This window comes from Thermobia domestica, chromosome 6, assembly GCF_964235325.1.
Source record: "Thermobia domestica chromosome 6, izTheDome1.hap1.1, whole genome shotgun sequence".
Lineage (NCBI taxonomy): Eukaryota > Metazoa > Arthropoda > Insecta > Zygentoma > Lepismatidae > Thermobia > Thermobia domestica.
This window is the reverse complement of record NC_137459.1, coordinates 5253593-5280579: the sequence shown is the minus strand read 5'-3', so window position 1 is coordinate 5280579 and position 26987 is coordinate 5253593. Positions and strand designations below refer to the sequence as shown.

At 37.0% G+C, this 26987-nt stretch overlaps 1 protein-coding gene across 4 annotated transcripts in view; it reads left to right on the top strand.

Moving 5' to 3' along the window:
* Positions 1-26987, top strand: part of Ipk1 (Inositol phosphate kinase 1) — a 794094-nt gene that overhangs the window by 344304 nt on the left and 422803 nt on the right. For all 4 annotated transcript variants that reach the window (XM_081761268.1, XM_081761270.1, XM_081761269.1 and 1 more), the window contains one exon: positions 9130-9165. The gene's annotated coding sequence lies outside the window, so the exon portion shown is untranslated. The remainder of the gene's footprint in view (positions 1-9129; positions 9166-26987) is intronic.

Sequence of the window (26987 nt, the reverse complement as noted above, 5' to 3'; positions counted from 1 at the left end):
AAATCGAGGAGTTTGGAGGTCAAGAGGTCTAACTGAGTTTTGAAGTAAAGTTTATTTATGCCCAGGAAATTGACTCCCCAGAGTGATATATATATTTGCATATTGTGCTGCGGAGAGTCTTTCTTTGAGCATAAATAAATATTGTTGGAAAAGTCATATACAACTTGAATCCTTTGTGTTCTAGGGCCCTCAACTGAGTTGTCGGAAATCAGTAAACTAAATGCATTTTCAAGCTATCAGCAACTACTAGTGAACTATATAGTTTTTCATAAATTGTGATAAATTAGCATTTTTGGAAACAGTGGTAGAGAAAATCACATGAAAAGATGATGTAAAAATGTGGTAATTACCTTTTTCTGTTGATTATCTTAATTACTATTGATGCAATGCCATATTATGCATATGTATTGCATTCAACTGTTATTGCTTTGAGCTGTTTACATGACGAGAAACAAGGACATTCTTATGTTACATCAGGAGTCTTTTCAGTTCTGCACTATCAAAACAGAGTTTGTTAATTATGGCATCATTATTCACTTTAATTCGTATATCCCTTCCACACCGCATTAACAGAAACGATTCAAGGTTGTCTTGACCGAGATTCGTCCTTAGTCTAGATTTAATAATCTTGAGTTTGAGAAAATTTGTTCACAACTTACTTCTGTAAGAGGGGTCGTAAGGAGGAATTATACACTTCAAAGAGCTCTGTATAACATAAGGAATACAAGTGATATTCATATATAATTTTGAATGCACACGTAAAGCAAGACTTGGAAGGTTTCTCTAATTTGATTTTCTGCATCGTTGCACAGTGGTTCAGGTCGAGCAAAAAGCTGGCCAAAACCCAATTTTTGAAAATTGCGTTAGAAGGACACTGGTTTAGTGTATGGGTTACGAAATATCCATAGTTTATTATATACAAATGATGAACACGACTAACATGTAACGTGTGAGTTAGAAAGGGTGAAAGTTAACCATTGTGGACATATCTGTGAAATAGCTGCCAAATAGAGTATTTGTCATTCAAGTTCATGGCTTGGTATCTGAGAATATGTGGTTACAAGAAACATTTGTGGTATATGGTACAAACATACCTCTCAAGCACTGCAACTGTCCAAAGTGGCTATGCAGTATCTTCCATATCTAGGTTTCCTCGAACAAAATATGTTAATGTGACAAAATCTAATTTGCTTTAGCAAAAGGTCCACAAAACTACAGAGATTTAGTATAGTGCCCAGCGTTCCCCAGCAGAGTTGTTGAAATGGCCTGAAAGAATAATCCATGATGAATTGTTTTTCAGGAAGTTTAGGTGCGAATATGTGCGAATTCGTGAAATACATGTTCCTTTGTGATTGTGTGTGGTGACAGGACACTGAAATTAATTATTCCTACTTTTTACGTGCAAGACATCTATAGTTCATAATGATGCTGAGACGCATCCAGGTCACTGAAAAAATGAGAGAAATGTAAGGACGTTGTAAAAGGGAACAAACACAGCATGCCCAGACCTGGGTTTTGACGTAATTGGACCTTGGTGATCACCCAGCCCAAGTTAGTGAAGACATTCGACGAATTATTTCTAGGTTTTGCACCCAAGTGTACCAAAAACTGTATAAGAGCGGAAAATAGTGACATTTCCTAAAGACACATACAGAATGGCTTGATGAAGAACTGACATTTAAATTCCGGAGACAGATGGAACGTCGATCAAATCCTGGCAGTTGTCCATCGAAGGATTTTAGAGAATCTATTGACAGAACTAAACGGAGGAAAGTGGAAGATTTACGTACATCTGGAAGTACGTCGGAACTCGCTTTTGCTGCCAAAATGAGGCTTCGGGTATCAGAACAACAAGATGCAGAAAAAGTACTTCGTGAGGTGACAGAGACAACTTCGACTAGAGTTCGTAAGATGAGACAAGCGTTTATGAGCGCAAAGGACCAGAGCATTTTACTCAAACCATGCACCAAAGAAGAGGCGCTTGCATTGCTTCTCGATCGTAAGTTAACCAAAAGCCAATACAATTGTCTACGTCTTGGTGCCAAAACACGTAACGCAGGCATTTATCCAAGTTATCACCAATTACTCGAGGCTAAGAAAGTTGTTACCCGTCAGATGAGAGTATTACTGTTTCAGATGTCAGTGCAGAAATTAAATCGCAAGCTTTATTGTAAAAAAAAGTTGAACGAGTCCAGTGCATCGAACAGCAGATTCAAGATCACCTATCAACTGTGGATTCCAATTTACTGTGCATCACGAGCTCATTCTCATTATGGTAGATGGAAAAGTTGTAATGTACTCCTGAACAACAAATCTCTTCAAAAGTGTTATATTTGCAAAGCATCTCCCAAAGAAATGAACGATTTAGAGAGAGTTTCTATGAAAGACATAGACGCATCCACATTTCTCTTTGGAGTATCAGTGTTACATGCGTTCGTACGATTTTTTGAGTGCCTCCTTTATATTGCATATAGACTCGATTTCAAGACATGGCAAGTTCGAAAGACGCACAAGGAACTATTGAAATCACGAGAACATGAGATTCGGAAGCAGTTTAGAGCAAAAATAAGTCTTAATGTGATAGACACAAAGCAGAAGACAGTGGAACAAGCAAGGATGGGAACACTGCTAGGAGATGTTTTGCGGACTCGCACCGATCTTCGCAAATAATAGGGATTTCTGAACAACTGATTACACGTTTTTCGGTGATACTATCTATAACTAATTCTGGACTTGATATTGATTCAACGCTTTTGACAGTTATGCACTGGAGACAGACAAACTATTTGTTCATATTTACAGTTTGTTCTATGTGTTTGCTAGTCTCCATAAAATTTATGTCCATGGATCGGCTACAGAATGTCATTTTACCAATAGGTCAGCTTTCTGAAGAGGCACAAGAGAGACGGAATAAAGACTTACGAACATTTCGGAAAGATTACTCACGCAAATTCTCTCGCACTATTACGAATCAGGATACGCTACATATGCTCCGTATTACTTCTGATCCCTTTATTTCGCGTATTAGGCACGTGGCTCGCGGAAGAAAAGACGTTGTTTGTCACATGAAGGACGACTGCTGTTAAAGACGTCGGAGCGTGGAGCAGAAGGAGCCAACGCGGCGTCCAGCAAACAAAAGAATGAAGGCATTCCATTTTTATTCAGCGATATTGACAGTGACAGTGAATGATTGACGTACAAATGTGGTTTACAAAATCAATTCTCGTTTTTCATTTATGTGTGTGTGTAATGAAGACTTGTATGTATGAGTGTAGTGCAGATTTTTATGTGTGAGTTTACTGACGTGATACATACCAATACGCAGTACTTTATCAGTATTTACAAACATTTCCTACTAACTCTCTCCTGCACATAAGGCTAGTGCAACCGAACGATGAACCTGTTCGTTAATTCTTAGTACTATAAATATACAATTTTCACATATTTGAGGCATTAGAAGCATTTTGTACATTGTTATAAATGGTTATAGGTTTTGGCCAGGTTTTTGCTCATTCTGAACCACTGTGCGTTGGTTCAATATCGTCCCACTCTGTTTCTTCTCCATACTCACTAGTTAATCCTTCATTATCATACTCACTCTGAACACCTTGCGATATTTTGGACCGAACCTCTGCAAATGATTTTAGTCCTTCGATAACTTTATCTATGCTGGGAATTAAATAACAGATTTTGTTTATTGCATTTCAAAGTAGTTCGTCTTTGAAGTCAGAAAACCGCCTTGGATCAAAACACGCCAAGTCTAGAAAAAAGGTGTTTATGTTTCGAAAACCGATTGGACATACTTTGATTGGTTCTGTCAAGAACAACATTAAAAACACACAATCCTTTCCTCTTCTGTATTCCCTATGATTTCATGAGATGCCAATTCACCACTCATTTTCTTTACCTTAGGTACTCATTTCAGGAGATCTGTTTCAATCCACAGATCTTCAAGTGAATGACACTTTTTTACTCCAATCTGTTCTGACACTACTCTTACAAAAGTCTTTGCTACCAGACTGAGTTTATCGAATTTATTCCTTGCTTTATTTAAGCCATCTTGTGCAGGTGAAATGAACCTCCAAGCTTGGACATGATCAAGAGTCTTGGTTTGAAGGTAATCGGAGAGCGGACTAATAGTTTGAAATATTAGTAAAAAACATCATGGCCACTAAGACTGTTTCGTAGGAGACAAACTTCTTCAACAATGAAAGAGCATCATTCCAAACTTTTTGATTGAATTCATTGAGTTACCAATGAGGAAGAGTGTAATCACAAGTTCAGCGAAGACTGGCTCCGATATCCTCTCTGTAGCAGCTCTACCTTCTGTCCAATAATGAAAATGAAAAAATATACGTACAGTAGCATGACTTTTACCGTTTCACATAACCGTTCCAATAGCAACAATATGTGCACTAGGGTTTTGTTGTATATACATATTAAGGCGCTTGTAGGACTCTTTGAGAAATATCTGTGTTTCCTGTAGCAATCCAAAGAAGGATATGGAAGCTGGAACGCATTGCGCCGTATCACAAATCATAAGGTTAAAACATGGGCATAACACCACGTGTGAATATGGATGAGGATTAACTCTTGAAGTTTTCACGCGACGCTGTTTTATTGACCACTCATGTTCGAAGCTCCATCAAATTAATTGGAAATGACTTTGTCACATCTAGTTCAGCTTCGTTCAGTGTATCGGTCAAGGTTTGGAAGAAACTATCCTCAGTTGTAGGATTTACACATTTTAGTCCTATTACTCTCTCCTTCACTTTTGCTTCCAAAATATATCGAATTACTATTAAACACTGGTAAAAACTTGACACACCCATTGTCGTATCCGTTAGTACGGAAAATCAGTTATTTTTTCTAATTTCACTGCAAATAAGTCCTGCTTCACTTTCTTAATAATATGGATATTTTGTCTATTGTGCCTTTACTTTAAAATGTTGTTTGTTCTCCACTTGCACTTCGTTTCCATCCTCTTGTATTCTAGATTCATGAAAAGGTTTGCTTTGCTCAATAACTTTCTTTAGATTGCTCAAAGTATGATCGTGGTCACTAAGAAGAAAAATGATTTCTGGAAAGTACCCATGGTTGACATTTGGATCATATAAGCTGTATGTACTCTCTTCTTTCCTTGGAAAGCAAGGCCATGTTTTCCTATTAATTTAATCACATCAACTACCGATGAAACCACTTCCATTCCCTGCCATCCGTAAGCTACCAGGGGTGGAAATTTGTCGAATCACAGATACCGTACCGAATCATCAAAATTGCCAGAAGGTCATTTTATAACTTTTACGTTTGAAAATAAATGTTTTAACTAATATTTCTGATTTAGGCCTACGCATACGGGATAAGTGCTACTAACTTAAAATGTGCAGAAAATCGCTATAGGACCAAATATGTAAAAATATACAATCTTGGGCCTGGAATCCAAATTAAATAGTTGAATATGACACAATCACAGAGATAGGTAAATTTATCTCTGTGGATTCAGTGTTCAGAAAAACGATCATGTGGCACTCCACTATCTTCCACCCAAGAGCTGTTGCTGGTAGGGGGTGTAAACCATTCGTTGAGGAGGGCGCACCTGCCCACGGGCCGACAGGTCAGTCTGTCGCTGCGTGAAGCTATTCCGACGCTACGTGAAGCTATTCTTGCACAACGCCGAACACTACGTTGTTTTAATTTTGCTCCTACTGCTGACAACTTGGCACACTTTCATCGCCTTCGTGTCAGAGCACGCTACTTGATTAAACAAAAGAAATGACGTAGCTGGCGTCACTATGTCTTCAGTTTAACTGCAGATCAATGAATACTGTTTTGGTCTGAAATTCGTCATGTTCAGGGCTGTACTACTTCCATTGATGATTTTGCAGTCCTTGTATAAGACGAACTGATCACCTGTGAATAGGGCCAATATTTTGGCGCAGTTTCTAGTTCGGTTAATTATTCACCTGACTTCCTACGAGTTAAAGTACAAACAGAATGTAGATTTATACAGTTTACGTCACGAGATAATGAAGATTACAACTTGTCTTTCACTGCTGCTTAAATTACCACTGCCCTAACACTAAAAACACTGCTCCTAGCCCAGACTCCATACATCAGGCTGTGCATTGAATTTTCCTGCCACAAACAAACATCTTTTAGACCTATAATCGTGTCTAGATTGAGGGATTCGTTTTTAATGCTTAGCGTGAGGCTTATATTCTTCCTATCCTGAAACCTGGGAAATGGTATATGTCCAACTTCAGCTATAGGCCAGTTGTCTTAATAAGATAGTTATGCAATTTATTGGAGAAAATTATCAGTGTACGCTTAATGTGGTATTGGGAAATTAGTTCCTTGTATTCCAGTTTCCAATGTGCTTCTGGAACTTCCACATCGCCAACATATCTGATGGCCACCTTCTTTGGTCTTCTGAAGGCTTATGACACCGTTTGGTGTTATGGAGTTTTACGTCAGCTGCTTCTTTGGGGAGTACGAAGCCATATGGGTTTCTTTCAAAACCAGTTTCTTGAAGATTGCTACTTCGAGTCCGATTAGGAGGCACACTCTCCGACCACTTCTTGCAACAAAATGTTCCACAAAGCTATGTCTTAAGTGCGATTCTCTTTGTTGTGGCGGTAAATAGTGTTTTGACTGATATATTAGCTCCGGTTCATGGGAAATTGTATGTGGACAATCTGGCTGTTTATTGTCGCACTTCTGATATCTTTGTTGCTGCTAGACAATTACAACTCACTCTAAACAGAATTTCACGTTAGCAAATGACCACTGAATTTATTTTCTCCATCGACAAGACTAACTGTGACTATTTTTGTCGTTAACACAACTGCCCTTACGTACCCTAATCTGCTCAAAACTGTGAAAGCGCTGTTTGTGGATCCACCAGACTTACCACGTTATTCCAATAAAACACTATCCATCGTGACATACATAACATATGGTACCTTCCGTACCAGCGCTGTTCCTAGCTTGTATGTTGAAGCGCAGGAGCCATCTTTATCTCAGTGTCGTTATCGGCTGATGTTCTTAATGTTTTGCTAATCTAAAATCAGTTATCACCTTTCGCACTGGAAGCTAGAGAGTGCTACCAGCATTATCAGGCACGACCCAACACTACCAAGGTTTTCTGAATTCGTGCTCTGAAACTTTTGGATGACCTTGGCGTCAGGTTCCCCCCTTTATGCCAGTAGGGTTTTCTACCTACACTTTTGTGGAAGATACTTCGTCCAGCTATTTATTTCCACCCGGCACAATACAAGAAGCCAGACACCAGCTCTTATGAATTTCAATAAGAGTTTCTCTTATAGCAGTTTCAAGACTTTACTGTATTTTTACTGATTGTTTAAAGATGCTGATACTGTGGGAGGTGTATTTTTACCACTACACATACTTATGATTTCAAATTACACATTTTTTTTAATCTACTGAACTGGTTGCTATTTTGCAAATTTTACATTATGTCTCTGCACGTCATATACGCAGGATCTTAAAATTTTGTGACAACGTGCTCTGAGTAACTTTCTTGATGCACAAACTAATCATCCTTTTATCCAGGTTATGTTCTAAATTAGAGCAAAATTTGTTAAAAATTTAATGGATTTATAAGGGAAGTTTTACTTCTTAATCGATTAATAAATGAGAGACGAACTTCTGAAGGATTTATTCAAAATTGGTATATTTGTTACAATTTTATATTTAACAAACAACCTTCACACATTGTTAAAGAAAAAATAATTGCCTTTAGTCCGGCTTGAACTAAATTGTGCTCGAAATTCAGCAAATTTTCTAGTTGTGCTGATATTTGCAGCTGTGGACCTTGCTTGAAGCCACATTTTCTGTGACCAACCAGATTATTTTAACTTTGTGTAATAGTAATAGTGTGTAATAGTGTAATAGTGTGTGTGTAATAGTAATAAATAAGAGCCCAAGAAGGTGGTTGAGCAATATTGGCTTGGACTTTTCTCACAAATATATTTCGAGTATTAATCTCAATTTTCAAGTTTCAATTATGATATTCCATACACTTATAGGAGCAAGTTTATTTACACAACACATGAAGAAACAAAAATAATAATAATAATTAAAATACTGAACATATCATCAGCAAAATATCTATTTTCAATAGCTTTTGGTAGATTTATTATATGTACGAGGTGTGATGCAATTGTACAGCGCCATCTATAGATATTTTTATCCATTTTAACTAGTAAGACCGATAGCCTGAATCTTTGGGTCGGTCAATGTCGAGTTTGAACGAGTTGTGACATGTTAGTTGGCTTCCCGATGCAGAACAGTGAGGACGTGTCAAGAATGCCTGTTGAACTTCATGGATTTCGAGCAACTTGCCAACATTAAGTTTTGTTTTAAGCTTAAAAAAAAAAAGGGAACAGAAGCTCAAGAAATGTTAAAATCAGTGTATGGCGATGAAGCGGTGACACTGAAGACTGTTTCTAAGTGGTATAAGCGATTCAAAAGCTACAATAAGTCAGTTGAAGAGTGCCACCGATTGAGGCGTTCTTGAACGTCAAAAACCGATGAAAACGTACAAAAAGTTTCAAATTGATTCGTTCAAATAGATGAATGACCGTTCGAGAGCTTTCCGAAAAACTAGAGACCTTGTACAGGTCCCTGTAAAACATTTTAATCATAGATTTGCAAATGACAAGAGTGAGTACAAACTAAGTTCACGGACTTTGGACTGACGAATACAAGGGAAATAGAGAGTCAATTTACACATCCTTTGTAATCTCCGGGTATAGCACCATACCTCTAGCGGTTAGACTTCTGACTCTTCCCGGAAATCAAAACTGTACCTAAAGGAAGACGTTTCTACACATTTCCCGATATTTGAGAGGGTGACGACAGCGAAGTTGAAGACTCTGAAGAAAGAAAGGCTTCCAGAAGTGTTTCCATTCATGGAATCAACGTTGAAATAAGTGCATTTGAAGCCAAGGGGAGTACTTTGAAAGAAATTAATTTATATTTGATGTAAGTTTATTACTTTCTTCGTAATAAAAGATTTTACCGTTATTTTTGATCAGACTTCGTATAAACTATTGACTATTTTTTATCAGGTTCTGTATAATAATAGATTTTTCCTTTATTTTACAGAGATTATCTGCTGAGAATAATTGTTTTCCACAAATGGTAAGTTTATTACATATTTATTATTTTCTCTACCATGTTATTCAGTAAACTTGAATCCATACGTTTTCAATGAATAAAATAAAATAAAACCATTCGTTGCGTATAAACTACGATATTGTTCCTAATAATTGTAAGAGGAGCACTCCAGGAAATGTTTCCTTCATATGTGTATAGGTCGATTGTGAAATACGACAAACTTAAAATATTTGACACATAGTAACAAGAATGTGTTGTCAGTGCCAGCTATGAATTTTATTGCATGCATAATTGAATTCAGTGTTACATGGTTTACAAATAAATATTGTCAGTTAAATGAGTTACTCATATGACTGTTACAATGTGATATCCCAGAATTTGGTACTATAAGTTCCTAAGTATTTTTAAATTGTCCTGATAAAATGTAATTATTTCTGACCAAAAAGAATCAATTGTCCAGTGGTGGCTTTAGCGAGTAGGCCGGGTAGGCACGGGCCTACCCAAAATTTTTTAAAAATATATAAACGCTAAAAGATACAATAAAGAGTAAATATATTTTCCAAGTTAGATCTCGCAGAAATAGGAATCCAAAGTAGAAACTGGATCCAGTTGGCTAAAGATAGAAGTCAGTGGAGAGCTTCTGTGAACGTGGCATTGAACCTCCGGGTTCCATAGGCCGTAGAGTTAGTTAGTTAATTATATTAATGGTGGATAATCATTTAACAAATAGCATCAACCATTACTGTAGAAGTAATTTCCCACTGTCTTAATTAATCAAAGGTGTATACGTATCTATAAGCGAGGGAGCGGGCCTACCCAAAATTAAAGTCCTAAAGCCAGTTGTCCATTCTTTTTGCCTCTTTACGTGGGAAAAAGTGCAAATAATAAAAATTAATTAAGATAGAAGTTGGAATTACTTCCATAAGTACTTATATAATAAGGTTTGAAGTTTGTAAGTTTACTTCGTGTCATGGATTGAGTGTAAGAGGTAATGGTTAAATTTTAGGTGTGCTTCGTAGTTTTCATCCTGGTTGGGGAAATACTGTCCCCATTTTGTCTTTTGTTGGAAGAGAATCTGTGATGAAAACTATCAACATTCATGTGGACTATCTAGTTTAGAATTCATTGCTTAAAAGAAGTTATATTTCTGAGCTAAAATATCCTGTCAGCTAACGGAAAGCAAATACAACAAAGGAAGGATACTGACCACAAGTGTTACAATAATAACTGCTACTGTGGAGTAGAGATGAAGCGATAAGGTCTTGATATTTTTTGTTATAGATATACCACATTGACTTGACACCTAGTCTTCCGTTCCGAGCGCTGCTATCGGCTGCGGGAATTCCACTCCCTTTGGCTAAGGTTCTCTCGCTTAGTAACAGCTGAACCCTTGTGGGCTCAACCGTGGGTGTGGCGAGGGTGTGAACTTTAGTTCGCATATTTGCCACGGCTCAAGACATTTTGGCAGTACTATAGTTGGAATGATAGAATACTGTAACGTGTCCATTTACATTCAAGAGGATCTGGATTGAAATGTAGATGATACTTGCGTTGACAAAGTGGAATAGAGTATTCAAATAACTTGAGATGGTCTAGTGACTTGAAATTTAAGCATTTTCTGGCCGACGTAGCTCTAGGTCGGTTGGTTGCAGAAGAGCTCAGTGTAGTTCCTTTACATTAGAAGCGTTCGAGATACTAGGCACAAAATAAAAATAATTCAACTTTATTTAATGAGATATTTAAAGTGCTAAGAACAGCGTTAGCCAAGTATATCGCTGTACAAAGTAATACAATTGAAGGCTTAGAATTCAACGTTAGTACCAGATAGAGTACAATTGTAATATTTCATAGTTTAAAAGTGAGTCATATAAAGCAAAACATAACAAAGTAAAATACTAAAATAGCCCAATCTTAATGCTTAGATTGTCTAATAATAAAATATAAGTATAGTTATTTATAGAAGAAATTCATGTATGAAATATTGTTACAACAGGATAAAATATTATAAAAGTATTAAAAACTTAACACAGCCCTAATTTTTAAAAGTCCAGTCTTCTGTTATTAAACTTAGTAAGTAAGGTGCTTAATACATATTTCTTTGTAGCTTTCTTACACAATAAATTTGTTTTCTTTACTTCATGAGTTGGTACTCTGTATGATATATTATTTACAAGGTACTGACTATATAACTTATTTTTCTAGAATGAACTCTAAAAATCTTAATGCTTGTTGTTCTCTTGTGTTGATTTAAAAGCTTCTAATAACCTCTCGTAGCCACAATAGTTTTGGTACGAATGTAAATGAAAATATACATATTTGATCAACGTTTTTGGATAATAATAATAATAATAATAATAATAATAAGCGATGCTAATCGTCGCCAAATAGGAATTAATTTATTGACCAAAGTGTGAAAAAAGTACTATGTATACTCAACTGAAACCTAGAACACTTATTTACTTCTGAAAGGACAGAACTAGTACGTTACCTTGCATAATTCTCTTATTCAAATACAAAACTGTGTCCATAAATTTTATAAAAAGTTTGTATTTTTGTTTTAAATTTTATTTTTTCTTGTTCGCTGTACATGTAACCAGATGTTACGTATCCATGGCTTATTATTTCTTTTATTTCATGTGCTGTGAATATTGAACGATATGAGGCGTGGAGATGCATTTCAAAGAAAAAGAAATTCAATCTTACCGAAGATTTTTTTTTTTAAAAAAAAGGTTCATAAAGTTCTTCATGCATATTGTGTTCACCACAGAATCCCTATGAAAGAAAGTAGATGAGGATTGTGTTACGTGACGTATTATATAAGTTTCCTTGTATTTTGTCTTCTAGCTGGTATCTGGAATCAGATTGGCTGCATGGAGCGTCTCGGAAGGTTTACATAAGAAACCACGTGGCCGAATCGTTTATTAATTTCAAATCCGCGTGACCTCTTTCCAGAGGATTTATTACAAGACAGCCTCAAGGTGTGTTACGGCGTCTCTTTGTAAGTGATCCCACGTACGGCGTAATACGTGGAAAATATAATTACCCTCTCTCGGTACCGATCATATGAGGATGTTCCCTCTTTATTGCTTATGGAAATTTCATAAACAAAAGTTCCTGCTCTTAAATTCACCTAAAATACTGAGTTTTAGATCACTAGACACTGCAAATTATGATTGCGCTAAAATATCAAATAATACTTTCGATAAAGTGGATACTTCCAAATATCTAGAATCAATGTTAACACATAAAAAACTACAGGGTTATTCAGAAAGAAAGAACAGATTTCAAACATTTATTTCTTCCAAACTGCAAAAGATAGAAACATGATTCGGGGGCGCGGTGGCTCAGTGGTAGAGTGTTCACCTCCGGTGCTTGGTGTCCCTGGTTCGATCCCAGCTCGCGCACGTGTGGACTTTGTGGTGGACAAACACCGTGCTCGTGGGTTTTCTCGGGGTTCTCCCGTTTCTTCCCACTTTCTTCATTCCACCATTTCATTCATTTCTCATCATCACCGTCTCCTTTAGCCTAACCGGCATAAGCGTGGGACGTACAACTAAAGATTTCATTTCAAGATAGAAACATAATTCGAACGTTACTTTATTAAGAAAAGTTTACAATTTATTGTTAGTAATTAGGGTGTGCATTCAATATGAACACTGTGTGTTACACGACAAATGTCAAAACGGTGGCTCATTTCTTGCCCCACACGAATCAGCTGGTCTCTTAGTTATCGAATTCACAGCTTCAACAATTCGATGTCGTAGACCTTCAAGAGTGTCAGGCATAGGAGGGATGAGGGAGGGTTGAGGAATATTAAGTTGTTTGCTTGCTCGTGATGTGGATTTCTTTAGGTTCCTTTCGTAAAGTGTACGAATACGCACGACATTTTCGTTCGATGTGCGTGAACGTCCTGTGCTTTTCCCTTTGCAGATGCAACCATCTTCTACGAATTTTCGATGCCACTCGTGAATTTTCTTGTGATGCGGCGGTTGTTTATTAAATTGACGGCGAAATGCTCGCTGAACTGCAACAATAGACTCAAGTTTTGCCAATTGTAGCACACAAAAAGACTTCTCCTGTGGTGACGCCGCCATTTCACTACAAACAAACAACAGCGCCAATGCGGCCGTGATTGGAACTTCTATCCGGGCTGTTTAAATTGTAAACTTTTCTCAATCAAGTAACGTTCGAATCATCTTTCTATCTTTTGTAGTTTGGAAGAAATAAATGTTTGAAATCTGTTCTTTCTTTTTGAATAACCCTGTATATTCACGAAGAAATTAAATGTCGACTAAAAGCAGAGAATTTGTGTCATTATGCAGTTCAGAATCTTTTGTTGTCGCGAATTCTATCGAGAAATTTGAAGCGCAAAATATATAAAACGGAAAAAATCATGTCTGTTGTGACGCATGGTTGCAAAACATCTCTTACTCTGAGGAAAGAACATAGACCGAAAGTATTTGAGAACAAGATCCTGAGACGAATTTTCGAACCAAGGAGGAACGGAAATGGGGAATGGCGGAAACTTCATAACGAAAAACTACATAATTTGTACGGTTTACCAAACATTGTTAGGGTCATCAAATCTAGAAGGCTTAGGTGAATAGGTCATGTAGCTAGAATGGAAGAAAGTAGAAACACTTGCAAAGTTTTAACTGGAAATCCATTTGGAAAACGACCATTAGGAAGACTTAGACGCTGATGGAGGTCAATATTACGATGGATCTCGCAGGAACATGAATACAAAGTAAAAACTGGATCCAGTAGGTTAAGGATAGAAGTCTGTGGAGAGCTTTTGTGAATGCAGCGTTGAACCTCTTGGTTCCATACGCCATAGAGTTAGTTAGTTTGAGACAGAGTGGAAGATTGCTATACATTTAACCAGTTCTTACATATTATTGCCATTTAATGAGAAAAAAGATACACGAATACACGAAAAAAACACACGAACATTCCATTCTGTAGATCTCATTTAACTGAACACAGTTTTATTGGTGGGTGTGAATTCAGACACGCAGTCCTGTAAAAAAAAATAAATAAATAAATAAATAAATAAATAAATAAATAAATAAATAAAAATAATAATAATAATAATAATAAGAAGAAGAAGAAGAAAAACGAACATTTTTGTTGCACTTGGTACTTAATATGGATCTGTTGGTACTTAATATGGTACTTTATATATACGCTTAGTCTTCTGTTTTCAGACGCGAGAACACAATTTAGCACTTTGACGATTTTGTAAAATTGTTTAGGATTGATAAGTTTGAGGGATAACATCTTTTTAAGAATCTTCGTTAAGTTGACTCAACCTTCTGTTTTCCGATTCGAAGGCGTAGTGTATTTCACATGCTTTTAAGCGGCTTCTGAAAATTTTGTGAAGCCACCGAGTTTCTTGTGCGAGAAAGGAAAATTAAATAGTGATGTTTAAAGTACTCGGAACTGGAGAATAATTTGTAGTATTGACTTCAGTTGTTTATATTACGTAAAAGCTATTAAAAATTGTTGGCTCTTGTATGGCTTCATACTTAAGTGTGGTTTACGTGTTAGTGATGTGATAACGTTGTTTCCCGTCTTCCTGGAAAAGATTCGATGTAAGAAATTTAAAAAAAAAAAAAAAAAAAAAAGATCAGAAATCCATGACATAGCAGCTTCCCGATTGGTATTTGGAAAACGGAGAGAACGTAAACGAAAGGTAGTACCACTCCCGCCCTTTGGTTCTCAATCAACTCTTCACCCATTTCCAGTGCAATTGAAGCTAAAGCTGAGAATGACGTAAACTGCGTGCAGATGAGACCTAGAGAAGCTATCTGTGGCGAACAGAGCGCACTTTCTACTGGTTGACACGCGATTGTTTGAAGCCAGGGACTCGAGTGACCTGTCGACGCCCTGCAACACTTTCACTTCTCGCTTTTGACGTCAGAAGCGTGCGGAACTCTCGTCCGTGTCCAGTACCCCGTGACGTTATTGCATCACGTGATAACTAAAGTGGCCCCTCTATTCTATTCTAACAGGTCCTACAGATATAAAGTAATCTACAAATGTCAAAAGGCACAAATGCTTATAAACATTGTGGATTCCGCTTTTTATATACGTAAATTATACGACATGAATTGTTTGAGATAATCCGGAACAATACAACAACAACTTAAACTAATCTACGTGTGCCTAAATTGTAGGCTGTCTTTAATATATAAGAAAATGAAAACATTATTTTGTTGCCGCCTTGCTTTCTAGTTAATTTACTACAGTGGCCCCGAGTAGGGTAGTCGTTCCCTTTGGTGTGAACGGTTCCTGGTTCGATTCCCGATGAGGACACTCGATCGGAAAACCAGGCCAACCTGAGTTTTCCTCGGTTTTCTTCATTCGCACCAAGCAGATACCGGGATGTTACCTAACAAATGCCCCAGCTCCATTCCTTTCTTCCTGCTCAATCCTCTGGACAAGATTTCTTCGTGGTTAAGTGGTTAGCGTACGCGCCTTTGGCGTGGGAGACCCGGGTTCGATTCTTGGTGGGTGCTCATGTGGTTCGAATTCCACGTCAGTCAGTAGATCCAGGTCTCATATAGCCTCTCTGCTGAACGGGACGTTAAACTCAAAATCAACTGAACTGAGCTCTAATTCTCTGGACAATGTTATCGCCGAGGGACGTCATCCTTCATATGTGACGGGTTAACATGACCATAGATACCGAGAGCCCAAAAATCTAATCCTGATCCTTAATTTACTGTAATTACTTTGTACACTACTTACCACTGCTAAAAAGAAAGTGATAGAAAAGGGTCAAATTTAACTTCTATTCAAGTCGTTTCGTGTGCAACATTGTAAGGAGGTTGGATATTTTAATTTGTCCTATGAACTATCTTGGGAAGATCTATTGGACACAAGGGCAACAGTGGGAGAAACAACACCAATAACAACAAAAGAAAGAAATAGAGACGCACGTTAGCAAATCTTAAAGATTAAAAGAAAATCTAGATTCAGTATAAGTGTGGTAAAAAAGTAATTGAAAATTAAGAAGCGAAAGATGGAAGCCGACGCAGTGTGGAAATAATTCTGAAGGTGATAAGAGAAAAGGTAATAAAAGTAGGATTTGTGGATAGATATTTAGCGTGGCTTTCAGCACCGAGATTGTATGACACATGGACCTATAATTTAAGATGGAATCCGAACCACCGCAGTATATTGAAGTTTCAGTTCTCTCCCTCCGGAAATCGAACCCGGGATCCCGTATACCAAAAATACGCGTGGGGAGAGCGTCCTAATGAGAAAGTTATAATAAGGCCCAAAGGAAAAGAAAAAAGTATCTATTCGTTACACAACCATTCGCATACAATTGAAAAAGATAAAAATTATGATTAAATTCAAGAAACCATAGACAAGGGGAAGAACATGGGCGTGACTATGATATTTTGCTAGAGGGAACATAACTCTTTACTTATGACAATTAAAAGAATCTTACCTGTGTTTCAGCGGTGCTGTAGAGGGTAAAAGTGTTCTAGGAGCCGCTTCCGACCCTTTTCTGGTTGCTCATATGGAAAAGAAGTGTGCATACATAATTGTAATGGGGAAATTTTAATATAGTTGGGAGAAGGACAAAATGGTATCGGAGCCAAATATGATTTGGGCGTAAGAAATGAAAGAGGAGAGGGAGTGGTCGATTTCTGCAAGGGGAATTCACTAGTAATTGCAAACATTTGGTTCAGGAAGCACAACGGGAAAGTATACGCTAAAGTCCTCAACAAATTGTTGATGATATTAAATACTAGGGACGTTCAATATGTTTCCCTAAGTTGAAGAAAGAAGAAGAAAAAAAAGACAATAAAATTTGTAAACTAAACAAACAGTATAGGTGGGTCCTTCCTCACTTCTTCAAATAATCCCTATTGAGATTCAAGCGTTTGCCCCACCGTTGCACCAATTTGTTCAAACCCTTTGCAAAAAAAGTCAGAACTCTGGCTAATTGGACTAGAACATTGGTAGAGTGGATGACTTTGGTCAAGAAAATCTTCGAATTAAGGTATGCGAAGTTGCAGAAAGACTGAACATTTCTGTTGGAACATCATTCACGAGAAACTGCAATACCGCAAACTAGTGTGCACGATTTGTTCCTCATCATCTTAGTGGCGATAATCGACAGATGAGAACAGGTTGCAGTCTTGAAGGTTCAATGCTATACCAACAAGATTGCAATGCATTACTCATGCGCATTGTGACAGGGGATGAAACATTGTCCATCATTACACTTCCGATGGACGAAGAACGTTTCGGAACAGATGAAGTAGTGAAGCTGAATGTGAAGAGAGTCCTTTTTTTTTTTTTTTTTAAAAAAAAGGGGGGGTTGAACAAATTGGTGCAACAGTGGGACAAACACCTGAATCTCAATGAGGATTATGTGTAGAAGTGAAGAAGGACCCACATACACATGCATATATAGCTTATAAATGTATCTTTATTTGTTTATTTTTTTTTCAGCTTAGAGAAAATTGTGTATTGAACGACCCACGTAGCGATGTTGATCTCACGCGTCGCGTTCCCTAATTGACAATAGGATAGCACTATGATTCAAAGAGGATTTATATATTATTCTGAAGATGTACCATTAATGTCTACCAATAAACGAAGAATTACCATACTCTGAAACTGTGTAAATAATTTACTTTCAGTAATTCAAATCTTATTAGACCTTCACAGTTAATTTCGTTTAATTTTTGCTATTTGTGAATTAGTGCGAAATTGTATATTGTTTTAGATGTTGGATAAGGAAAAAAAATGATGTCTTTCTAAGCAGTTAATTTGACGTCTTCCTTATCAAAATGTAACAATTATTATCATTGTCAAATTGAATTTACACATACTATGAATAATCAAATTTATCATGCTGAATTACTGAATTATAATAATCACTATAGAAACGTCATAACCTGATCTCTTGAGGGAACGCAAAATGTGAGATCAACATAGCATTATCCGTAATTTTTTGCACGTCATTGATACTCGCAGCAAGGTGTTCTGTAATTTTAAAGTTGTACGTCGAATTCAATTAAAAGAAGTTATGTTCACAAATTTATACATGTAGAAATAATATGCTACGAATTTGAAATAATACATATATTGAAGTAGTTCATCTAATCTAACATAAATAAAATAAAGAGTTTGTGTGCGGCCTGGGGACCAGACAAGTGGACCGAGAGTTTCCAAATTTTGGTCATGGGTACCTTGGTCAAGGCCCCGGGCCAAGACGAAACTTTTTTTTTTTAATTCAAACCAGGGGAGGGTTACCGAGACATATGAAAGTAGTAGAAAATGATCGATTATAGTGTCGAATTCATAGTTTCCCCGGTCGCAGAGATCAATGGTGAAACTCCGATCACATTAACTTCCAAATTCACCCCATTCGGCTGCATGCCGGGGGTCACCGGGGGGGATACCGAGACATGTAAAAATAATCCAAAATGGCCGATATTAGTGTCAAATCCATAGTTTTCGCGGTCACTGAAATCACTTGTGATACTTCCATTAGCGATGACTTTCAAATTCAGCTACCATTGTATGCGGGCCGGGAGTCGCCTTGGGGAATACCAAAACTTGTAAAAATAATCCAAAATGACCGATATTAATGTCAAATCAATTAGTCAAACTTCTATTTTAGGTTAGTTAAAATTCGTCAACCTTTTTCTTCATTAGAGCTTCTACCTTTATATCCCGGATGTGCAATTGAATCAACTGTGAAATCTACTAATAAGGAAATGTAAGAAAATGATGTACACGTGTAATATGCTAAGTGGGCGATTATTTTGCTCTTACGAAAGCGAATAATTGTTGCGTGAAAAGGAAGAGATTAATTGAGGATCATGGTAATTGGAAGCTTCTCACTTCGCTGCAAGTCAGCTACTAATCATGGTATAAGCTTTAATACTATTAAACTGTGGTAATAATTTTAATGAATACAACAGTAATAAACAAAATGAAATCGAGGGAAACTCGGAGGAAGTAATTCCATTGATCCCATCCAATACTACTGAGAAACTAAATGCAACGTAATGGAACTGAATGAAGATTACTCATTATACATATACCATGTAGAAGATGGGCAATCATTAAACAATGATTTATGAAAGAAATAACTGTAATGAGTAGGTTTATTTGGCTATTTACAAACCTTGGCAAGATTTCTCTCCAGGTAGGTCTCTAAGAGGTTCATTCCATTGCTATCCAGAAGAAATTTTAGCCAATGCTATTTAGGGTCTGGGCATAACTCACTAAAGCGTCAGCCTCCTGCTATGACACTGGGGAGATTAGAACTTAAGACTTTTATTCCTGTCTCTGTTCCAAATACTGTGATTCTTTTCGATGAAGATTTGCATGCGGTGATTGTTATGTCTATGAATGCGTGGGAGCCGCAATACATTGAAGGGGGTAACAAAAGGACCTTTTTAATGTTGAGGTGATGAACATTTTGAGCATTCTAGATCTATCACTTGATGATATTTTCCGTTGGTTTCTTGAAATTTTAACAGACTTAGCTCTCCCCACAAATGTCGTGGCTAACACTCGCGCCTTTGATGCACGAGATCTCAGGTTCGATTCCTGATGGAAGAACTGTAAAATGTACATGCGTTGTGGTGGTTCGGATTTCACCTTAAACTGTGAGTCCACGTCTGATATAGACTCGGTACTGAAAAGGGGTGCTAAGACTTCAACAAACATTGCTTTGAAAGAAATTGTGTGAAAAGTTTTCTAAACTTTGTGTCTTTATGTTATATGGTCATCTGATAGACACATTGTACAATATTGACGACATGCCTTAATGACACTGTTGTAGGGATGGAGGTAGACTTTAAATACTACGAGGGTGTATTGGAAAGTTCGTGGCCTGACCTGCAAAAGTAGAAAATATCTGGATAAGTTAGGTTTTATTTTTCCACTAATCCTCCTCGACCGAGATACATTTACGCCACCTCTCCGGTAACGCTTCTATACTACTTTTTAAAAACGATTCCTCGAGCCGTGGAAAAAATATCCTAGCACTTTTCACCTCTGCATCTGAAGAAAATCGATGATCCCCAAAAGCTTCTTAAGATTTCTAAACGAGTGAAACTCCGAGGGGACTAGATTAGGGCAAAGGGTGAGTGCGAGTGCGAAAACAGTTCGAACCCACAGGAATGAATTTTTGCCATGGATGCAAGGGGTGTGTGAACACGTCTCGATTTTCTCCATGTCACAAATTTCCGTCACTTCCGCTGACGTAGCGCCTTATAAACTCCTCATCTGAAACAGTAGAGAAATGAAATATTACCAACGGATATAGCTACACAGCTAATGTATACAAACATGAAATAATTGCTTGCTTCCTATTCAGGGTAAGAAATTTCCAATCCATCCTCGTATAGTGCTATGAAGACATGCATTTTACCCATCTGGCATTTTTAATCTGAAAATATTTTCGCAGAAATAAATTGCTTAACGCAGAATTATGTTTTATACCTGAGTTTAATAGACTTTCATTGAACATTTAGGAAGTGTAGTGTGTTTAATGTAGTGCAGTGAATTTCTGCAGTAGGAAGTGTAGTGCAGGGAATATGTTTCTCTCACTAACCTGCTATTGATGATGTAGATGGCTTCCCTGGAAACCGCTCGTCCTTGTAGATCAATGAGTGAGTCTAGATGCGAAGTCCACTGGATTCACTAGTTATCCAGTGCGACTTAGAATGGGGATAGATGGTAATTGATAGCATCACTTCTCATAGGATAAGTTGAGTTTAGAGTTAGCGTTGGGGCCTCGACTGTTTATCTCTGAAAGGTTAAGATGTTTGTCTGCTAGTTGCGGGTGACGTTAATGGAGATCGAATTAAATGAAACTAGGAAATCCTCCCTTTATATACCATTGAAACCTGTCTCAAATGCAAAATCTCGACGTGTGCAGAAAAATGTCAGTTTGAGAGAAATATGTTCATCAATATAAGTAACTCAAAAGTTCTTACAGTTTATTACAACTAGTTGCATACACAGTTTTACATGACACGAAAATTATCCAATGGAGACAAATAACATAATTGACACATGTAGACATAACGCTATTATTTTCCGTCTTATCTGGACAATTTAACATGCAGATAGAAAAGAGGAAAGTAAGAAATCCACATGCATTAAATAAACGAAGATTTCGATAAAATTAAAACATTGATTTCCAGTTTTGGATCAAAATATCTCACATATTGCAGGCAAAAATTTTCTTGCAGGTCTTATATCTGGTGAACTACATATAGCATAGCCAAATTAAAACTATCACTTAACTCAGTATGATGTGCTTAATCCGCAAAAAAAAAAAAAAAAAAAAAAAAAAAAAAAAAAAAAAAAAAAAAAAACGAAAACTCGATTTAGGACCCCTTAAAAAATTTTGTGGCCTCTGATCCAAAGCTAATTATTTGCCAAGATCGCAATCTTTTGATGCATTTTTTTATCATTTCTAAAAATCTTGTTATTTTCTAAATCCAGAATATTATTACGAATAAAAAGTGGTTTAATTTGATGTCAAAATTGTCCTCTCGTATGTTCCAATTCTTTCCATGATGTTACTGGTCCTTAACGAAAGGAAAGCAGAGTTCTCTGAGGCAATTTAATATGGCAGTTGGAATGTCAATATTTATATATAAATTGTATTTCGGTGTTCTCAAGTGACTGGATGACTTGCATTTGTTTTCCACCTCAGAAGCATTATATTCTCAATAAGTTTGAAAAAAAATCTATTGTCTCTTTGTGGAGACTTCATATAAGCTAAAGTGATAAACAATTGAATGTAAAATATAAACAGTCCATAATATTGTTGCTTCATTGAATACAATGTGATTATTTTTATTGTCTCAATAAAAAAATGTTCGTAAGAAAATGTTCAAAATGAAATAAAAAGCGTATAGCAAATTATAAATAAAGCCAATCTTCAACTTACTTTGAATTATTTTTCTCATTCTTAGTGAATGGATCCTTGAATATTATTTTGCAAAGAATGTGGTATTGTCTTATTACTGTAGAAATTTATTTTCTCCCTGATCCTGCCTCCCAATTTTGCATTACTGAAACTTACTAACAATTAATGTTAACTCAAATGTAGGCCTAAGTTAAGTGTCAGGTTAAAGAAGGGATGCAAATGAGAAACAAAATTTTACTAGTCCAAGAAAAAAGCGACTAGCCCAAATCCCACAATAGAAATCATGTACTTACCTCTTGAAATGGATAACAGTGATATTAAAAATTCGGCTGCAGCGATGAGCACTCGCCACGGGCGAGTGGTTATTTGTATCCCTGGATTAAAAAATGAAATGAAATGAAATCTTTGAGTTTTACGTCCCACGGTTATGCCGGTTAGGCTAAAGGAGACGGTGATGATGAGTAATGGATGAAATGGTGGAATGAAGAAAGTGGGAGGAAACGGGAGAACCCCGAGAAAACCCACGCACACGGTGTTTGTCCACCACAAAGTTCACTTGGCGGGGGCTGGGATCGAACCCGGGACCCCAAGCACTAGAGATGAACGCTCTACCACTGAGCCACCGCGGCCCTCCCTGTGTTAAAATATATATCAGTTATATTTGAAAAAGATTTTTCAAACCCGCTATGGACGAAGTAGTGCGCAAATGATAAGGAATACAGGGTGTTTCGAAACAACACCGACAACATTGGGAGGTGGCTTCTGACAACAATATAAGACAAAAGAGTATAGACCAACCTTGGTGCAGAAATCCGTCATTTCGGAGCTATAGGCTGCCGAAAACGTGAAAAAAATAATTTCAAAGGTCCTTAGCTCTAATACTAATACTGAAGTCAGGTCAAGACTTCACGATAACTAATATCCTATCCAAATATTCATGTTTTAGAATCCTGTGGTACTTACTCAACAATTTTTATAAAGGGAGTTTGGCTACGGGCATATAATTTGAAATATTCACCAACTACTTCTATAAAAATTGTTGCGGAAGTATCACGGGATTCTGAAACGTGGATATTTGGGTAGGACACATACTACTTCCTAAGTGAAGTCTTGACCCGCCTACGGCAGGTCCCATAGTATTAGAGCTATGGACCTTTAAAGTTCATTTTTTCATGTTTTCGGCAGCCTATAACTCCGAAATGAGGGATTTCTGCACCTAGGTTGGTCTATACCTTTTGTCTTATCTTGGTGTCAGAAATCACCTCTCAAACGTCGTCGGTGTTCCTTTGAAACACCCTGTATATAAGCGAAAGAGTCCGAATGGAATTCTGTTCTTACAGCATAGATGACTCTGTGTGTGTTACAAGCAAAAAATTAAATTTCACACGCTATAGCCTACTAAGTGCTTTGAACAGTTCGATGGCTGTTTCATAGTGGAAGAATCCGTTTCCTGTGATTGTATCTGTGACTTTGTAAAGTTCTCGTATCTTTTAATGAATCTTTTTCCCTACGCCTCGCAATGCTGGACCAACGGCGAAATATCTCTTCGTGCATCGGGATTCAAACTTGATATCCCAGGTACCAAACATGTTCATTATACCCTTGCTCCTATGTGTGTGTGTGTGTGTGAGAGAGAGAGAGAGGGAGAGAGAGAGAGAGAGAGAGAGAGAGAGAGAGAGAGTGTGTGTATGTTTGTATTACTTTGATCTATGAAATTGTTTATTTTGTGAATTTACATGTTATCCGTGGTGTTGAAGTTTAGCACCCTGCTTCAACACCGAAACTATATGAGACATGGACCTACTGTTTAAGGTAGAATCCAAACCACATTATCTCCCATCGGGAATTTGTCCTGAGGCCACATATACCAAAGGCACGCGCTCTAGTCTTTCTATAAAATTCCTCTAGCTGTGCTTGCTCATTGACAGTGCAGTATTAAAAAGAAAATGTTTTTTCCGTGTATTATCCCGGAAGATTAATCGTGCAGAACCGAAAGCTCACCTTGTGTCTTATCTTGTACGGTAAATTTTATTTTAAGTGTCGTTGTTCTTAGAAATTCTTACAGCTATAGGGCTAGAATGAGAACTGGGATCGTATGAGTGGAGCAGTGAGGGTTATTCATATTTGAAACTTATACATTCCATTATTAACAGTTGTCGATCCATTGCTGGATGAAGGTCTTTTAAAAACTTTTTGACAACCATTTATCATGGATAATTTGTTTCCAAGATATTCGAAGGGCAACATATTTTGTCACACCAATTGTATGTTGTGTAGGTCGCTACGTGGCACACGAGAATTATATCTATCTATCTCTCAGATACACACACACACACACACACACATATATATATATATATATATATATATATATATATATATATATATATATAGAGAGAGAGAGAGAGAGAGAACCGGCTGTTAAAAAATTAGAATAGCACCACTGCTCTTAACCGCTTCTCTGGCTGAACTTAGAGCAAGAAACTACGGCACAGTTGAAGAAGTTACGCCTGACATGTTGCTACGGGTCAGGCAAGAAATCAACTTCAGATGAGATGTCTGCAAGATCACTAATGGGAGTCACATCGAACCTCTCGGGTAAAATGATTGAACTATTTTGGTACAAAATAACACCAAAATCAGCTCTGTAATTAGTATGAATTTACAAAGTTGTAAAGTCCTTTTTTTAAGCACTGTGTATTACAGCGGGAATTTCTTCCAAAGTCACTCAAGCCAAGTGAGCTTTGTGGTGGACAAACATCATGTGCGTGGGTTTTCTTGGGGTTCTCCTGTTTCCTCCCACTTTGTTCATTTGATTCATTTCTCACGATCACCGTCTTGAGCCTAGCCAACATAAGCGTGGGTCGTAAAACCGAAAGATTTCATTTCCAAAGCTGTTAGCAGTATTACAGTTGTTTTTGGTATTTTATTTATTTATTCCTTGAAATAATTGAAACAAGTAATACATTTCATAGCCAGTTAGCTATTACGTGTGGTCTCGGGTTCGATTATCGGTGAGCTGGAGCACTAAGCATTACATATAAACGCGAATATTGAGTGCAGTTGAAACAGTAGGTCTGACCACAAAGGACAGCGAACTCCAGTCATCCAGTCAATTTCAAGAAAGAAAGAAAGAAAGAAAGAAAAAAAAAAGATCTGCAACTTGCAGCTTTAATACAATATCCTATTGTGTGAGTTAGTTTAGAAAGTCTTGAGTGAATTTATTTTTATTGCTCTTCTTTATTATAATTATGTATAATTACAGTTAAAATGTGAGTGTGTTTTTAGGCATGAAAATATCAGAATGAATTCTAAGATATCATTACCATCTTTTATGGAAAACATTATGCTGTTTTGGTACTGCTTTCCAAGGGCCAAATTGTTCGTATTTTTCTTGGTATTTGATGTTGATGTAACTATTATTCGCAGCAAAAGAAGCTGTTAACCAAAGTTTTGTTTTTCTTTTTTTTCTTTTCTTTTCTTTTTTTTCATTGGCAGCCAGTTCTATGTTTCAGACATAGAACAAAGCTTTTATTTATTAATTAGTTACAAAAATACTTTAAAACTACACCGTTATTTTAGTAAACATTGGAGAAAAGAGCTTCTTTTAGAGACATTCTCTTGCAAAGGTTCTTCTTTTACTGGCAAATAGGTAATATAAGGAGATGGAAAAGTCACACAGTTTTGAATACCAAATAAGCTTATTCCACAGTTCAGACTGAGTTCACAACACGTACTTGTTCTCAGGTTGAATAAAACGAAAGAAAGAAAAAGCTCATGTACGAAGTGGTCATATGTTTTCTGCTAAATGTTTCTTCATGATGCTAGACTGAACCCAGCAGTATTCTTCCAGTCCTAAGCATGTGAGTTCAAGACTGGCATTAAATGGAGTTCAGAGATCGCGCGCCCGAGTCTGAGTGAGGATAACGAGTAGCGAGAAATGTTGACTAGTACAAGTTCGAGCAAGTTCTCTGTCTGGAAGTAAGAAGCGTTACTGAAACATTGTAGATTAAAGAGTTGTGAAAGTTTTAAAAAGGTCACCAGTATTTGTCTTGAGTATTGATCAAACAGTCATCACAATGGAGAAGTTGTGAAATTATTTTGTATAAATGTTTCCGTTCGTAACTTGTACAGGTGATTATAGTCTGTAAGACACGTATGTGCTTCAACGACGCGGAAAGTCTGTAGCTAAGCGTTTCATAGTTTCGTAATCAAGTTCTTAACTCGCCAATCTGTTCCACACATATCATCATGAAGATTCCTCTGATGCATCAAGACTTGTCGTGCGTACAGTGACTTGTCCTTCGTTTGCCCTTCCTGTCTTCTTGCTATTTGACCAACGAACGAGACATGCGCATTTAAAGAAAGAAAAAAAAACGTAATTAATGTCTAAAAACAAAACCTGTACATCTACTACTTACTTCGTTAATTAAATCGCAATGCTGGACAACATCTCATTCCATTCCTGGTTGTGACTTCGTTTGAACTTTGACACATTCAGTACATAGTGCAATCTTTGACTTTTCTCTATAAAATGATCTGGTAGCCGCATTCATGGTTTGATTGTACTTGTTGTGTAATTTCAGATGTCTGCTTAATGGGGTAGAATACTTCTGAAAAAAAAATATTTCATCTATTTTGAAAATATATGTATAAATTCATTCTGGTCACCACGAAAGCTCGAATATTGTCATATTTGATTTTTTTTTCCTTCAAATCTTCCTGACAAAAAGATCCAAAGAGTTTAACCCGACTTAAGATAGGTGAATATCTAAATAGTCGTTGTTGCTAGTTTTTCCTCCCTTTTTCTTTAAGGCAGTTTGCAATACTCTTTATATATGGATAGAGTTTGTGGTGGACAAACTCCGTGTACGTGAGTTTCCTCGGGGTTCTCCCGTTTCCTCCCGGTTCTTTCATT